The sequence below is a fragment of the Mauremys mutica genome, unplaced genomic scaffold, assembly GCF_020497125.1.
Source record: "Mauremys mutica isolate MM-2020 ecotype Southern unplaced genomic scaffold, ASM2049712v1 Super-Scaffold_100101, whole genome shotgun sequence".
NCBI lineage: Eukaryota > Metazoa > Chordata > Testudines > Geoemydidae > Mauremys > Mauremys mutica.
Window position 1 is genome coordinate 1,020,352 of NW_025423268.1, and position 16,761 is coordinate 1,037,112.

Sequence of the window (16,761 nt, forward strand, 5' to 3'; positions counted from 1 at the left end):
GCCCTTAGGAACCCATACCCCTTAATGGTGAGTACTTTTCAGGCGAGGGTTAAGCTCTCAGGCCTCAAATGCCAGGTACAGTTACTCTGTCCTTGATGCAAACTAAACAGGAAAATACACTGGATTACTCCTTGTTCCTCTCCCACAATGCTCTGCTCGCACACTTGCTCACGCGGCTCCAGTCCTCCAGTCTGGCCCCTCCCCCTGCCTGGTGCACTCCCCTGGCCAGCCCGGGCTCTTCGGTGCTGAGAGCCCGGCCGCCAGCCCCACCAGGGGCCCTTGCCGAAGTGCCGCCCGGTCCCCCCTGGGGCCTCTGCTGGGCCCGCTCTCCGCGGCAGGCGGCTGCGGCTGCGTCAGGGGCTGCAGCCCAGCTCAGAAAAGGAGGGGGCCGGACAAAGCTGGAACCTGATTTCAAGAACACTTCAGTGATGCCCGAGAGTCCTAGCCGGGTCCAGTCCCAGGAATGATCAAACCTGAGATTTAAATCGGTTCAATTAAATGCTCTGCCGGTGCCCCTGACTCCCTGCCCGCAGCCCCTGCTATCCCAGCCCTGAGCTACCAGTCAGTGCTCTGCCTGTGCCTCTCACTCCCAGACCACAGCTCTGGCTTGTCGCTGGGGCGCTGGGCAATGCGGTGGAAGTGCGCTATACACAGCCAGTCCAGATTCTGCGGGAGTTTCCTTTCTCTGAGCAGGCTGACTGCAGGGCAAGAAGCTTATGAAGCTTCAACCTTCCTAGGTCTGACCCTTGAGCATTCAGTATCCCTGTCCCACCAGCCGCATCCTGCTGTGCGACTGCACATGGCTAAGCAAAGAGAATGAACCCCAAATCCCCCCTGTGCTTTGGGAGCCAGGTTTGCTGTGGGAATTCTGTAGTTCAGATGACTTCACACCTGGGCATTGTGATTCTCTGGCATTAGGGCATTACTGTGCTGATGGCTGAGTGATTAAGGCGTTGGAGTCGAAATCCAATAGGGTTCCCCTGCGCAGGTTGGAATCTTGCTCACAATGAGGCCTGTGTTTTAGCCAGTTTCTCACCGGGGCAATACCTCTGTACAACCCCCCGAGACACTCTCAATTCTCTTCCCACCCCAAGTAAATCCTGTTCTGCTCCTTTCATAGAGATGCCTGGGACACCATCTCACACTGTGTCCCTGAGAGGTCAGGCAAACTCTCAACACCTGAACCGTCTGCTACTCACCTGGTGCCCTATAGATCAGCCATAGCCCTGGTTCTGCTCCTCTCTCTAGAGTGCGAAAGGAGCCAAGTCAGCGACTCCATGGGAGCCATTTCCCCACAGAAAGTGCATTGAGTGCCCCTGTGGTGCTGGGGGGCTGGCGGTGCTGCTGCCTCTGGTGCCGGCAGGGGGGCTGATGTCTGCGCAGACTCTCAGCTGCCAGGCCGGAGGGGGCACTTGGGACCTTACCAGACTCGCTCAGTGAAGACGGGGGGTTGACAGAGCAATACAGACGCTCTCCAGAGCACGGAGCAGCAGCCGCCCATGCAGCCAGGCAATGAGCATTTCCCACAGCCTGGAGCCGAGGGGGAGGCGGCAGCTGCTGCTCCAGCTCCTCGGGGACAGGCCCTGTCAGCCAACAGCCACTTCTTACTCCCCACAGCTAAGGGCGTCAGGTTCCTCCGGTGGGGGTGTGGAGCAGCCGTTCGTTTTCCTGTTCGCACTCCTTTGCGGGGTGAAAATCGGGGAAGGGAGGCAGGAGCCCCACTTCCCTCCCGAAACGACGCCCAGTGGCGGAAGCCAGGACAACAGGGTGGGGTGACAAGTGGTGGCCAGACTCTCACCGCCAGGGTCTAGTCTAGCTCAGGGTCCAGCTCAACCTCCTCCCCGCGCCACTGGCCCCCAGTCCCCTTCCACTGCCAGGTCAACCCGGGCACTAGGGCAGGAACCGGGTGAGGCAGCAAGTCAAGTCAAGCTGAGCAAGGCAGGCAAAAGCGAGTCTTGTCTTCATGGGCCACTCACAATGACGTCCTTTTTGTGTGCATCGGCTGCAAAAAACTCCTGGAAAGAGAAGCAACAGGCCAAAATACTGCTACACAGCTGCCAAAGTAGCTCAGTTGTGAGCATATTGGGCTGAAGATCTAAAGGTTGTTCATTCAATCCCAGACTTTGGCAGGTCCTTTCATCCCTTTTTGTACAATGGTGGTTTGTCTTCTGGGAGCACAGGGGTGCCTGCACTCCAAGGTGAGTCTCTGAGCTTGGGCTCTGCAATAGGAAAAAAAAACCTGTGTGCTGCTGGCCTCACCTTTTCCAATGAGGGATGGGAGCTGTCTCTCCTACATGAGTTACTGGTGGACCCAATATGGCAGGAAGAGAGTGAGGCAGGGTGGCCCTCAGGAATGGTGCCAGAGGGGGTGCTGGGCAATGACAGGCAGGGATTGGGGATGAAAAGTCCTCTGTGCAGCTGAGCAAGGGCAGTGCCCTGGAAGGGGCATCTGTGAAAATGGCCATTTGGAAGGTGGAAGGGATTTGGGGGCCCAGGAGGAGGCACTTGATGTTCATTGCCTTGGAGCAGCTGGGCTTGGACATGGTGGGTGTTCAGGAAATGCACATTAACAAGTCTAGTGTAGCTTGATGGCCAGAGGGTGATTGGTGGAAGGGCCCATCTCTCTGGTCCTCCAGGCCAGTGAAGAATGATGGGGTTGGAGTCTTGTTCTTCACATTCATGGTGCGAGTACAGAAGATGCTGGAGCTCCAACCAGGGAGGGCATTACTGGTGGGCTTTGTGCTCTGTAGCACTGGTTATGGCTATATTAGTGTGTATGGTCCCCAGTTAAGGCGTGAAAGGAAAGTTCTATGAAGGAACTGGCTCCCTTCCTCTAGACTGTTTGGTGTTGAGCAGGATTTCAATTCCCTGACCCAGGGCAGAGGATATTGGAAGCTGAACATCCAGAGCTTGCAAGATAAAGGAGGCCTGGTGGTGTTGGCAGAACAGAAAAGCATCAGAGGGTTCTATGGCAACCAGGGGGATTGGTGGGAGTCGGTGAGGGAGGAGTTGGCAGCTTTGTTGTGGCAGTCGGGCAAACACCACAACATTTAAGAAACCAATGGTGCCAAGTCCTGCAACGTCGCCTGTGGGATTTCCACAAGAGCATCCAGGCAGGGGAGCCAGTCAGCGTGTGACTGTACGACCGAATCAAGCGACAGCTGCCCGAGTTCCAGGAGATGAGGCTGCAGCTGGCCGATATGAGCGGGAGCACCAAGTGAAGGGAGGGGTGGCCTCCCCTGACATTTTTGTGGCCTGCAGGGAATGGAGACAAAGCAGGGGGATGTGGGGTCTCAGGGCAGGACCCACAGATCTGGTAGAGCAGGACCACAGTCGCTGGAGGAGGAGAGAGAGTCCTGTGAGAGGAAGCCGCTGGTGGGAAGCAATAAGTGCAGAGTGCAAACCAGCCAAGAGTCACAGGGGTCTAGAAAATAAAACAGCAGCAGGTCCCATGGTGTAATAGGCACCACTCAGGACTCTGAATCCTGGAATCTGAGTTCAAATATCAGTGGGACCTCCTGGAGATAGGTTAGTTTGCTGCAAAGCCCTGGAGCTCAATGTGCGTGGCTACTCTCTCTCAGGGTGAACTAGAGTGAATTTTTTCCCTCCTGCTGGGTGACTGATGGCCACTGGAGATAGGACTTTGGTCTGGCTGGTTCAATGGGCTGGCTGCTATAGGTTGGGATCCTAGAACTTAACAGTCTGGCTAGAGAGTCCTGTGGTTTGACCATATGGTTGTTTCTCGCTGCTTCACCTGAAGTCCTCAACTTTGGTCCCTGCAGCTGCCACGCTTTTCCTTTTCCCACATGGCATTTAAAGGAAGGAGTTCCAGGGCCAGGCTTCATAGTCAGGGCTAGGCAGGAGGGAGGAAGAGTCCCAGGCTGGAGCCCAGCACACCTCTCCTCCTCTGGGCACCTGCAGCAGAGGCAGCTGGTGCTGACAGCTCCAAGGGAAGGCTTAAAAGCCACAGAGCAACCAAGGGCAGGGCAAGAGGAGGGGAGAACCATGCCTATGAGTGGCCAGAAAACAGCCACAAAGACACCCAGCCACCCTGCTCCCTGCCATGCCGAACCCCCACTGAAGGCCACCCACAGACCAGCATTCGTTCTGCGGCCGGCCAGTATCACAAGGTGGTTGGAAAGCAGGCGGGGCCTCCAACCATTCCCACTCAATGGGCTCCTTTTGGCAGTGGGGCAGGAGATATTTCCACCAAGAGGCTTTTTCCCAGCTGCTTAGAAGCACAGAAATACCCGGTCTTTGCTCTTGCGGTGAAAGGGGTTAATACATTTAGGCGGCCTGGCTAGCTCAGCTGGCAGCACCTCTGGCTCTTACTCTGAAGGTTGAAGTTACAATTCCCTGTTTGGGTGCTTGGGGCTCCTCTTCAATAATACAACACACAATCTGCTTAAGCCCCCACCCGGTAACCTGGGGAAACTAACCTGGGCCACTGGGTGCTGCTAAGAGGTGATACTTTCCCCACTCACATGCACTGAGTGTAGAAAAGAAACTTTAAGAAAAAGGAGGAAAATCACCTTGTATTAACTTGGGAAAACACCACAATCAGTATTCATAACACAACACTATGAGCAAAACACCCCCCCACAGCGTGCTGGGCAGTGGCCTTTTGCCTCGGGCTCCTAAATCCAGACACCAGAAGCTCTGTGGATGTGCCCTTCCCTTCACTGCACCTCACCCACAGCTGCTGTCCTGGGTCAGTGAAAACCCAGAGTTCACCTCTCACCTCCCGGGGGGAAAGCCCCTTTCTCCCGCCGCTGTCTGGCCACATTGCCGGTCACTTGCCGTTCCACCCTGTCACCGCTCTGCTGGCCACCCTCTCTGCTCTGGGACGTCTTGTGGTCCCACTAGGAGTGGGATAGGCTCCCTAAAAGCAGGGCCACCCAGAGGATTTGGGGGCCTGGGGCAAAGTGGGGGAGGGGACATAAAAAAGGAGCCACCCGCTGTGGCGCTTGTACTCACTGGGCGGCGTCCGAGTCTTCAGTGGCAGCAGGTCCTTCACTCGCTCTGCGTCTTTGGCAGCACTGAAAGACCCACCACAGAAGTGCTGCCAAAGACCCAGACTCCTGCCAGGTGAGTAAAAATTAAAAAGGCGCCTCTAGCCAGGGAAGGGATTCTCGGGAAGGGTTTGCGGGGCCCCTGCAGGGCCCGGGGCCTTGGGCAAATTGCCCCACTTGCCCTCCCCAGGCAGCCCTGCCTAAAAGTGGCGGCCACCAGAGCCCGAACAGTAGCCCCACCCCTTCCACTCAAGGCCACGCCCCTGCACCACCCCTTCTCCCCAAGGCCCCGCTCCTGTGCTGCCTCTTACCCCCAGACTCCTCCTCCCGCTCACTGCTCTCCGTCCCCTCCCCACCCTCACTCACCCTTACGGTCATTACAAAGTGGCAAGGCAGAGCCCTCCCATTTTTAAAAACCCTGGGGTGTTGTTCCCCCCTGTCCAGGCACCCCTGGGGCCCTGCACTTCACACAGCTCTCCCTGATTTCAGCTGTTAGTGAGGGAGCCTCACTGCTAGCGCAGACTCGGCAGTTTGTTGCATGAGAGACACTGTCCCAAAGCAGGACTAATGCTTAGAGCTGGTTCTCAGTGATTTCAGATCTGTTGGTCTGCAGCAAGACTCTCCATTGAGTCTTAACCAGCTCTGTTATTACACAGGGAAGAACAAAAGGGTCAAATGGTGCCTGGAACCCTTAAGAAGAATCCACCCCACCCAGTACAACACTTGTCGCTACCTGCTCTCAGCTCCACTGAGAATGTTTTGGGGTCACTCCTTGCCTGTATCAACCTAGGGGGTCTCGGCAAATCACAATTAACAGGTTCAGTGGTGCAATTGGTTAGCACACAGTACTTAAAGGGCAGTGCTGAGAGGAGCTATGCTGAGGTTGTGAGTTCAAACCTCCCTTAGAGCACTGGTTTTCATTAGCCAAGTGGTGTCATCCCCTCATTTGGCCTGTGGAATGTAGAATTCCAGCCCGGGGGGTAGAGCCTGAGGCAGGGAAGGATTCAGAAATGCACCCTTCACTTATTACCTCCTCTCCAGAGCTCAGGTGAGAATCTACAATCCTTTCTCCCCCTCCCCAGACCCTGTGCCAGGATCCCTCAAGCAGAGCCTGGAGTCCTGCCCCTGGCGTCTGTACTATTGACACAGACTAAGTGACAGGGACAAAACACTCAAATCCTGCCTGGTGCGGGGAGCCAGGTTTGCTCTTCAAATTCTGTCGTTGGTACATTTCCAGGCCTGGGAATGTCCCACAACAGCATTTAATGGGAAGCTGCCTGCAGAACAGTGACACTGCACAGAGCTCCTGTGGAGGAGGGGTGGGAATTAGTAACATTTTGAGGATCGTTTGGGAAATGAGCCTTTGCTGACAAGGTTTGTCTCTGTTCATATTTCGCCTTCAGGTGTTATGTTGAGGGATCTTTAGTATATTTTTGTGAGGTTAATAACTATCTCCTCAACTTTATTTACTCAACCTGAAAATTGGTGTCACCTGATTTTTGCATCTCCCTGTGACAATACAACTGACACTTGTGGCTCTCTACAGGGGGTCATGATGTTATAGTTGGAGAATTCAGTCTCTGTACTTCTGGAGGGGGGTGTTGCTTTTTTACAGCTGCCTCATGGCCAGGCACACTGGGCTATTAGCTGCACCCACTGTCCTTGCCAGGGGCCCCTGCTGAACCCTGGGCGGCTGCACTGCAGTGCTGGGGTGACTCTGCAGGGGGAGAAGCTGCTGTGGAGCAATGTAGAGCAGGTGCAGGAAGGAGCCGGGGTCACTATTCACATTCTGAACTGCACAATTTTCCAAATTTGGGAATAGAGTCATAGATTCACAGACTTAAGGTCAGAAGGGACCATTATGATCATCTAGTCTGACCTCCTGCACAATGCAGGCCACAGAATCTCACCCATCCACTCCTGTAAGAAACCCCTGACCTATGTCTGAGTTATTGAAGTCCTCAAATCGTGGCTTAAAGACCTCAAGGTGCAGGGAATCCACCAGCAAGTGACCTGAGCCCCATGCTGCAAAGGAAGGCGAATGTCGGAGAACAATCCTTAAGGGGAAGGTGAATGCAGAGCTATGACATTGGAGATGCCCAGACCTCCAGTGGGGGCAGTGTGGAAATTAATAATGGGAAGATCATTTGTGAAATTAGTCGTCACCAGTGGTAAGCTGCAGCCGGTTCGCAGGAACTGGTTGTTAAATTTAGAAACCCTTTTAGAACCGGTTGTAAATGTAAGCGGGGGAATGGTCCCGCTGTTGTGGGGAACTTTCCTGGCTTCTGCACTACCCCGGTGAAGTGGGCTAGCGAAAGGATCTGAGTCCTCGCTCCCACTTCCTTTACCCAGAGGCCTCGCTGCCCTTGAGGACTCCCCTTCCACTCTCCTGTCTGGCAGAGTCCTCGTAACCCCAACAAGGCTGGGCCCAGGATTCCTAGGGGGCTCGACCCCCAACCCTGCTGTGGTCACCTAGGACAGGGGCTAGGGTGTCCCCACTCCGGGGTACTCTCTCTGCACTGCGCACATCCCTGACCCACTGATCACATCATACAATTTAAAGCAAATACAAGTTATTTAATTAACACTTAATTTAAAAAAAGAATAAGGAAAAATGGGAAAGGTTACAGGAAACACATCACCCTGCTCTGTGGCAGGGAACATCACAAACAGTGTCTCTGAAAGGTCAGGGCAGTTCACAGTCTGTTCCTTGTAGGTCCCAGGCCTCCTTCTCAGGTCCTGGCTGTGCTGCAGGGATGCTGTGGGTCGGACACTTGCTCTGGCGGTGGCCACACACTCTCAGGCTCTGGGTGGCAGGACCCTTCTCTCCAGCGTCACCCCCGCCCTGTCAGGGTTACGATCCCCCTCCCAGTCTGGCCTGCAGGGCCTCTTGGCTGAGGTATCTCCCTGCGCTGGGCCCACTGCCTGGGGTCCCCCTCGCTCTCCCCAGCTGCTCAACGCACCCGGCTCCGGACTGCTCCAGCCCCAGCTCCACTCTGCCTCAGCACGGCTGCTGCTGCTGCTCTGACTTCAGCTCCCTGGGCTGCTTCTCTGGCCTCTCTGGCTCCAGTTGCTACCACTCTGCTCCCAGGGCAGGGCTGCTCTGCAGGCTGCTTCTGTGACTCTGCTCTCAGCTCTCACCTGCTTCCTGGGCTGCTTGTCTGGCCCCTCTGGCTCTGGTTGCTGCAGCTCTGCTCCCAGGGCAGGGCTGCTCTCTCTGGGCTGTGCTCTGGCTTTTTGGGCTGCAGCTCCGCTCCCATCAGCTTAGCTTGGGGTCCCGCTCTCTCCTTAGCTCGGCCCCACTCCATCTGACTCACAAATTCAGCTCACACGGAGGACGGGACCCCCCCTGGCCTCCTGACTCCTTGATTAGCCTGCCTGCCCTGTCAATCAGGCTGACCTGGAGCACTGGCCTCTCCACATTGTTCCTGGAGACTGTCAGTCTCAGGCTCCTGATTTCCCATCGACCGCTCCCTTTTTAGTGCTGGGAGCTAGCAACCAAACATCCCCACTGAATGTTAGTAAGGGGGCAACAGTCCCCTTACATTAAGGGCTTTTAAATTTAACAAACGCTCCAGCAGCTCCCTGCCCTGCCCTGCCCCCGGCCCCAGCTCACTTGGCTCCAGCTCTGCCTCTGCCTCCTCCTCTGAAGGTTCCCCCTCCGGGCTTCCCGCCAATCAGCTGTTAGCGCTGGAAGCCTGGGAGGGCTGAGAAGGAAGCAGCAGCTTCCTGCAGGTGAGCTGGGGTGGGGGGGGCACAAGGAGGGCTCTAGGCGCCGCGCGTCCCTGGCCCCAGGCCTGGCCCCGACCCAAACTCCAGGCAGTGCGGCTCCGGCCCGGCCCCCGGCTCTGACCCCGACTCCGGCCGGGCGGCGCAGCTCCAGACCGGCCCCCAACCCCGACTCTGGCCGGGCGGGTGGAGTGTCTCCGGGTCAGCCCCCGGCCCCGACAGCGGCCGGCCAGGCAGCGCGGCTCTGGTCCAGCCCCGACTCCGGAGGGCCAGGTGGCACAGCTCCGGGCTGGCCCCCAGCCCCGAACCGGCTCCCAGCCCCTGGCCCTGACTCTGGCCGGCCGGCCAGGCGGCGTGGCTCCAGGCTGGCCCCCGGCCCCGACTCCGGCCGGCCGGCTGGGTGGCACAGCTCTGGGCCGGCCCCCGGCCCCGACTCTGGCTGGGTGGCGCGGCTCCGGGTCGGAGCCCGGCCCTGGCCCCAACCCCGACCGGGCTGTGCGGCTCCGGGCTGGCCCCCAGCCCTGGCCCTGGCTGGGCGGTGCGGCACCGGGCCGGCCCTGACCCGCAGGGCCGGCTTGAGGCCTATTCCCCCAAATCGGGCCCCGCGCCTAAGAGGGCCCCGCACCCAGTGAGAATCCCTTCCCTGTCTATGGGCACCTTTTTAATTTTTACTCACCCGACGGCGCTCCGGGTCTTCGGCAGCACTTTGACGGTGGGTGTTTTGCTCGCTCTGGGGCTTCGGCGGCAGGTCCTTCAGTGCCGCCGAAAACCTGGTGTAAGTGAAGGACCTGCCACCGAAGACTCTGAGCCCCGCCCGGTGAGTACAAGCCCCACGTGTTTTTTTTTTTAAGTCATCCCTGCCGGGGCCCCGTCGAAACTGTTCAAATTGGGCCCCGCACTTCCTAAAGCCGGCCCTGCTGACCCAGACCCCGACTCCGAACTGGCCAGCGACTCCGGCTCCCAGCTCTGGACTGGCCCTCAGTCCCGACTTCAGGCCGGCCCCCGATTTCGGGCTGGCCAGTGGCTCTGGCCCGGCCCCCAACTCCAGCCCAGTGCCCGCGGCTCCCAGCCCCGACTCTGGGTGGCACGGCCCCCATCTCCAGGCAGCGCGGTAAGGGGGGCAGGGAGTGGGAGTTGGATAGAGGGTGGGGGGTGGATTAGGGTCGGGACTGGGGGCGGTCAGAGGGCAGGGAACAGGGGAATTGAATGGGGGCAAGGGTCCTGGTGGGGCAGTCAGGAAGGACCAGTGGTTGGATGGGGCGGTGGGAGGCAGTCAGGGGCAGGGGTTCCAGGGGTAGTCGGGACAGAGAGAAGGGGTGGTAGGATGGGGCAGGGGTCCCGGGGAGCCATCAGGAATAAGAGGGGTTGGATGGGGCGGCAGGGGGCAGTTAGGGGACAGGGAAGAGGGGTGGATGGGGCAGGGGTCCTGGGGGGCGGGGCAGGAGTCCCAGGGGGTGGGGGGGCATGACCCCCTTGTGGGGTGAGGAGGAGGGAACCGGTTGTTAATATTTTGGCAGCTCATCACTGACAAGATTTGTCTCTGTTCCTATTTCACGCTATGGTGTTAGTTAGTGGAATCAGTACAGATTTTTACTATATTAATTAAACACTTAACTTTATGTAACCAAGCCAAAAACTTAGTGTCACTTTTTTTCTCTTTCCTAGCAAGAATAAATTGAATTTTGTGACTTTCTGGAAAGTGCAGCGAGATTAAATGTTGTATACTACTTGTATACTTGTATACTTACTGCTCTACAAAATAATTCTTTTCTCACTGAATTGTCACTTCACATTGTTTGCCCAGACCAGCTTCCCCAGCACACTCTTAGCTGCGCATCAGTGTAAGTGTGTCCTTGGCTGAACAGCGAGAATTCCTGCCCATTTCCCTTCCGGCTGGAGCAGGATGAGAGTGTGTTTGTGTGAACAACATTGCTGTAGATTGTTGTTCATTCCCCATTCTGACAATTCAGACAGTCCCTTTCCTAGTCAAATCTCCAGCACATCGTTCCAATAGCAGGGGTCAGGATTTATCTGGGGCACTGAAATATTTCAGGGGGTTGATGCATGAACTCAGCCTTGCATTCCACCCTTGATGTTTCATGGACTATGAACAGCAGCAGAAAGAAAGAGCCGAGCCAATATCTCCCTGGCAGGGATGCAGGTGCCATGTCCCCTCTGTCTGTCCATTACCATTGCAGGAGAGAAGGGTTCACTGGAATCGAATGCCCTGGCTCAGACCAGAGACAGAGGGAGGTTTTGCTGTTCACGGATCTGTGCAAAGGAAATTGTGTCTCTGTGTGAAATTGAGGCAGGAAATGAAACACCCAATGCCCTAAGGAATGTGGGTGAAGGACTCGGGCTCAGCAATGATTTAACAGGGGTTTGTTTCAATTTATTGGCCTGATTAAAACTATGGCTAAAAGCCCCCTGTACCAGGGGCTGTGGGACAGGACAGGCAGTTCTGCGCGGAGTGTTCAGAGCTGCCCCGTATCTGCCCTTTCTCTGCACCAGCCCTGCTCCCAGAATGCACCAGGCCCTGGACTGAACTCTTCCCCTGCCGGCCAAGCTGGTTTCCTTTGCTGTGATCCTGTTGCTTGGCAGGGGGGGAAGTGACAGTCCCACCCCAGAGCCAACGCCCCCCCTGTCACCCAGCCCCCTGACCCCCAGCAGTGCAGGTCAGCCAGGAGCTGGGCCCTGCCGGGCACTCAGGGGCGTCTCCCCTGCAGCTGGGGGCTCTCCCCAGTGTGGTCTGTGGGAGCTCGCGCACTAACGGGGCAGCGGCAGCAGCCACGTGGTGGGTTGGGCTGGTGACCCGGGTCCATTTCCTGGGGTCGGCTGGGTTCATGCTCAGGCGACTGGCCCCAGCCACCGGCCGAGCCCCACGGCCACGCTGCTGCTGTTACCGCACTAGCCCCTCACGCCCCCATTCCCTCACTGAAGCCAGGAGAAGCTTTGCAGGGAGGAGGTGGGGGGGTTGACCCCAATATCCCAGAGCTGATTCTCCTCACAAAGGGGTGTGTGCATGTGGTGGGTGCCGTGTGCAACGCCCTGTGCCCATGAGGAGGGGACCGGAGCTCTGCCAGCAGGAAGATTTATCCTGCAGGAGCCCTGCCTCCCTCCCCCAGGGGTTCCCCTGGAGCAGAGAAGCTTTGAATCCTCGCTGGAGACTAGAGACGCCCGAGCAGCACGAGCTGCCTGGCAGAGGCTCTGGATCAGGGCCTCACGGGCACATTGGGTTCATTCCCTCAGGGCTGCCCTGCCCAGTGCCAGGGCTGCTCTCACTCCCCAGCACAGAGGGGGCTGCAGGCTCTTTGCCAAGCTGGGTCCCAGCTCAAGGCAGATTTAACACTAGCAGGGGGCCCAGGTATGTGCTGGTGCCGCTCAGGGAGGGAATCTGGGCCAAAGACTGATTAGAAATTGGGTAACACTGAAGTGGGACTAGAAAGACCCTTGATGGGACGTGGCGGGTAGGTAGCCCCCATTGTGTACCGTGCCCTCGCCGAGAAGTCTCTGGCAGTGTGGATTCTTCCTGATGCGCCACCAACACGTCTCGTTGGTCCTGATGTCGGCTGCTCCTTTCTTGATACTGACAAGCTAGTTGTGGGCGTTTCCCACTCACCCCATAGCTCCGGAATGCACAGACAGCAACACTGGTGTGGAAGAAACGAACTCCACGCTCAGGTTTCATGATCCTTGAGATCACTGACTTGCCAATGTAATTGTCAGGGGGTATAGCTCAGTGGTAGAGTGTTTGACTGCAGATCAAACAAGCCTTGGTTCAAATCCAAGTGCCCCCTTAAAAGCCTGGTCTTTCAACAAAAAGTAATTGCATATCCATTTCCATTATGTTCAGGAGCTCCACTTACTAGGGATGAATGGAAACACTCAACATTTTCCTGTGCAAATGCATAAAAATCTAGCAAATATGTCCCCCAGCTGAAATCAGTTCCAATCCTCTAAGAGTCTAGTTTATGTTTTCATCAATGAAACAAAGGCACATGAAGACACATTTGCAGGTCCTTGGCCTCCACGGGCTACAATGTGCAGAAGAACAAGAACCACATCCACTTGGGAGGCATGGACTAGTCTGTATTACATTTGGTAAGTAAGTTGCCATTGGGACTGAAAATTCTACTGGAGGTGGACAGGAGCCTGTTGAAAAAATAAAATAACCAAGATTTACCAAACTCCCTGTTACACATTCAATCCTCTCTTTTTTCTATTTTATTAACCTGGGAGCAAGTTACCAGTGACCCAGGGCTGGGGTGGAAGAAGGTGCAAGTGCGGGGAGGAGCCCAGGGCTGGGGCAGCAGGGGGTGTGTGGGTGGGGGAGCACTGGTAGGGGGGAAGGGGAGAGCCGAGAGCTGGGGCAGCACAGGGTGTGTGTGGGGGAGAGCCCAGGGCTGGGTTGGCAGGGGAGTGAAAGTGGTGGGAGGCCCAGAGCTGGGGAGGCAAGGGGTGCAGGTGTAGGGAGGGGAGAACCCAGGGCTCGGGCAGCAGGGGGATGGGAGGGCAGACAAATTTTTTTTTTGCTTGGGGAGGCAAAAAACCTAGAGCCAGCCCTGCCTCCACATACCATAAGGTAGGTAGGAGCGGATCATTATTATCCCTACTTGAAAGAGCGAGAAGCTCAGGCTGAGACAGGAGAATTGACTTGTCTTAGGTCACACGGCCAGCCAGTGGCAGAGCTGGGAACAGGACCCAAGACCCCTGATTTTCAAACTAACCATCGGATCTTGACTGAGGACGGGAAGCTGAGGGTTCTCAGCAGGGAGCCCAAAGGATGGTTCAGGTCACTGGTGGGGATCACTGCCCGAGCACTATTTCAGCCCCACATTTTTGGTGGACCTCCCACAGTGGGAGCTGCCAAACACTCCCCCGCAACACATACACACACCCCGCTCTTGGTGTTGGGAGGGAAACAGGTGAAAGGACAAAAGAAGCAAGAGAAGAGAAAGGAGGAAGGGATGGAGAAAAAGGTGAAACACAAAGGATAAACCCTAATGTCTCCAGTAATTCTAGGGGACAAAATCCCTGGTGCGGAATAAAATTCTGCCTCCTTAAGCTCGTGTTTTCCAGGCTTAGATTTCATCACCAGATGGATCAGACTGAACAGGTTTCAAACCTCAAGGAGGCTCTTACCTTCTAAACAGGGACGGCTGATCTCTAGTAAACTCCCTAAAAGGGAAGGAGAAAACTCGAAAGAGGTTCCTCCTGGCGCTCACGTACGTGAACCCGAATACTTCCTCAGTCCTCAAAGAGAGACCTGGAGAAGGAGACTTGCTGAAGCAAAGCCACAGGGGGTCTCTGAGGTTTCCCTGGCTCCTCGCCCCTGTCCTGCCTGGCTGATGTCAGCATCTCTCTGTGAGGTCACCACCTCCCCACCACCTTTGACCAATAGCCTGAGGTCCTGCAAAAGGCCTTTGTGATGTCACTGCCACACCCCTCCCTTGCTGTGCTAATGTCCTGCCCCTGGCCAGGCACTTTGGAGGTTTGAGCTACTCCCTGTGGATCTCCCCACTCAAGGAGCGTTCGTTCTAGGCAGCAAGCCGGATAGACAGGAAAACATCAGACGCTGCTCCCAATGCTACACTCAGTTTTTCAGAAATTAGTTGACTTTATGGCCAGAAGAGACCATTAGAGCATCTAATCTGACCCCCTGCATATCACAGGCCTCCTGTATGACACAATAGCTACTTTTGGGGCAAACACATTCCAGAGAGGCATCTAGTCTCCATTAGATGACATCAGGAGATGGCGAATTCACCACTTTCCTTGGTAGCTTGTTCCTGTGGTGAATCATCTTCGCTGTTGAATATTTGTGCCTTAGTTGTAATATGAATTTGTCTCTTTTCACCATCCAGCCACTGGGTCTTGTTATGCCTTTCTCTGCTTTAATACCCAATCTTTTCTCTCCATTAAGGCCCTTCAACACGCCCCAGAGCCCAGTGCCCAGACCCCACAGCCGGGGCCCCAGACACCCCCACAGCCCCAGCCAGGCTCCTGCCAGATCTTCCCTGGCCCCCAGTCCCCAGAGTCCCTGGCCAGGGGCCCAGACACCCCCAGAGCCCCACCAGCCGCAGGGAGAGCTGGACACTGGCGAAGGGGAGAGAAAATGGGGCACAATCGGGGGGGGGGGGACAGGGAACTTCTCAGGGGTTGGGGGAGGGGGGGTCACCCTGGGGGCTGCTCGTGGCTCTCTAGGGAGAAAGGGGGCAGGACGGGGGGGGCGGGGGGTCCCCACGGGGGGGGCAGCGGTAAATCCGAGGGGATCTCAGCCCCCCCCTTTCTCTCCCCGCTCCTCGGGGGCACCGGCTCCCCCCCCCGCCCCTTTCCCACGGAGGGGCCGGGCATGGGGGGGTTAATGAAGGTCTCTCCCGCCGCGATCTGCGCATGCCCAGAGCCCCAGCGCCACAAACCTTCTCCAGCCCCGGGAGAGGCTCCAACGGCCCCGCACGAGCCAGGCAGAACCGCAGCGCCCCGCACCCTCTCCGACGTCACTTCCGCTCCACTGAGAGCCCGGAACTACATCTCCCAGCCTGCCCCGGGGGCCCGTCCGCCCTCTCCAGCCCGGGTGAGGGAGGGGTCAGCAGCTGGAACTGCGCATGCTCCGTGCGAGCCCCGCTGGGGGCGGGAGAACAAAGCTGCTGCTGCCGCCTCCGTGTGAGCCGGTGAGTGAGAGACCCGGGGGGGGGGCGGGCACGTGACTCTGCCCCGGGGAACCTGGGAGAAGCCTCGGAGCCGCCTCGGCCCCGGGAGCTGCAGCAGGATCCGTCTGTGCGGGGGGAGAAGCCGGAGTTGCGGGGGGGGGGGTCGGTGGGACTGTCTCTGGGCAGCCAGAGTCGGGCGGGGGGGGGGCGGGGAGTTAATTGGCTCCTGTCCCTGTTGGCGCCTCTCGCCCCCGGTACAGAGTCTCTCCGGTTCTGCCCCGTTTCTCTCTCGGGGTCTCGCTCGGGCTGTAACATCCGGGGAGATTCGACCCCCCCCCCGTGATCCGCTCTCTCGGCTCCCCTGTTCCCCCCCCCCCCGGTCTCTCCATGAGTCTCCAATGTCCATTTAAAATCTCTCCGCTGGGGGGTCCCCCCCGTTTTACCTGCTGCGTTTTGTCCTTGTCCGGGTGGGAAATTGTTGCCCTGGGTCAGTCCCCAGCACGTGGCTGCCCCTGGCGGGGGGGGGGGGGGTGAGATGCCGGTTCTCTGCCAGGGCGGGGACGGGAGGGGCACGTGTCCCCTGTGGGGGCTGCCCGGACCCCGGTTTCCCAGTTACTGCCCCCAACTACCAACACAGCCACCTGCCCATCCCCCACTGCTGCCCCCTTCCCCCATCCAGGGACCTGCCAGCTCCCCCACCCCCCCTTTGCCCTCTTAAAGCAGCTCCTCAAGGGGCTCCCTGCTGCCTGTGGGGGTGGGAGGAACCATCACTTTCTGTTTATCTATATATAAAATCCAGTCCAACAGTCCCCCCTTTTCCCTCTAGTTATGTAGCAGTAATATAAAATCCCCTCAGATCTCGATGGTGTTCATAGACTATCAGGATTGGAAGGGACCTCAGGAGGTATCTAGTCCAACCCCCTGCTCAAAGCAAGAACAATCCCCAACTAAATCCTCCCACAGATTTTTACCCCAGTTCCCTAAATGGCCCCCCTCAAGGATTGAACTCACAACCCCGGGTTTAGCAGGGCAGTGCTCCAGCCACTGAGCTATCCCTCCCCCCTATCATGTTATCACTTGCGTAGTTTCTGATATGTATTCTCTGCAAATCTAAAAATTATCCTAAGCCCCACTTTTTCTCTAATTGTCTATTTCTAAATGACTATGGCCTGAGATTTTTCCCTGTCTCTTTAATTATAAAATACTAAGAAAATCTCAGATTTTCACCTTTTCTCAGATTCCTGAACATGGATATAAAATATTGGCAAATGTTGCCCATTTTCTCTCTATTCAGTTATCAGATATTGATGTGAAACACTCAGATTTTACCTTGTATCAACAACTGATATAAAATCCCTCTGATTTTCCAC

At 56.8% G+C, this 16,761-nt stretch overlaps 1 non-coding gene across 1 annotated transcript; it reads left to right on the forward strand.

The window, feature by feature from the left end:
• The first annotated feature begins 12,466 nt into the window (after window positions 1–12,466).
• Window positions 12,467–12,538, forward strand: TRNAC-GCA. The gene has a single exon. It is a non-coding gene; the product is annotated as a tRNA-Cys (tRNA).
• The last annotated feature ends 4,223 nt before the right edge of the window (window positions 12,539–16,761 follow it).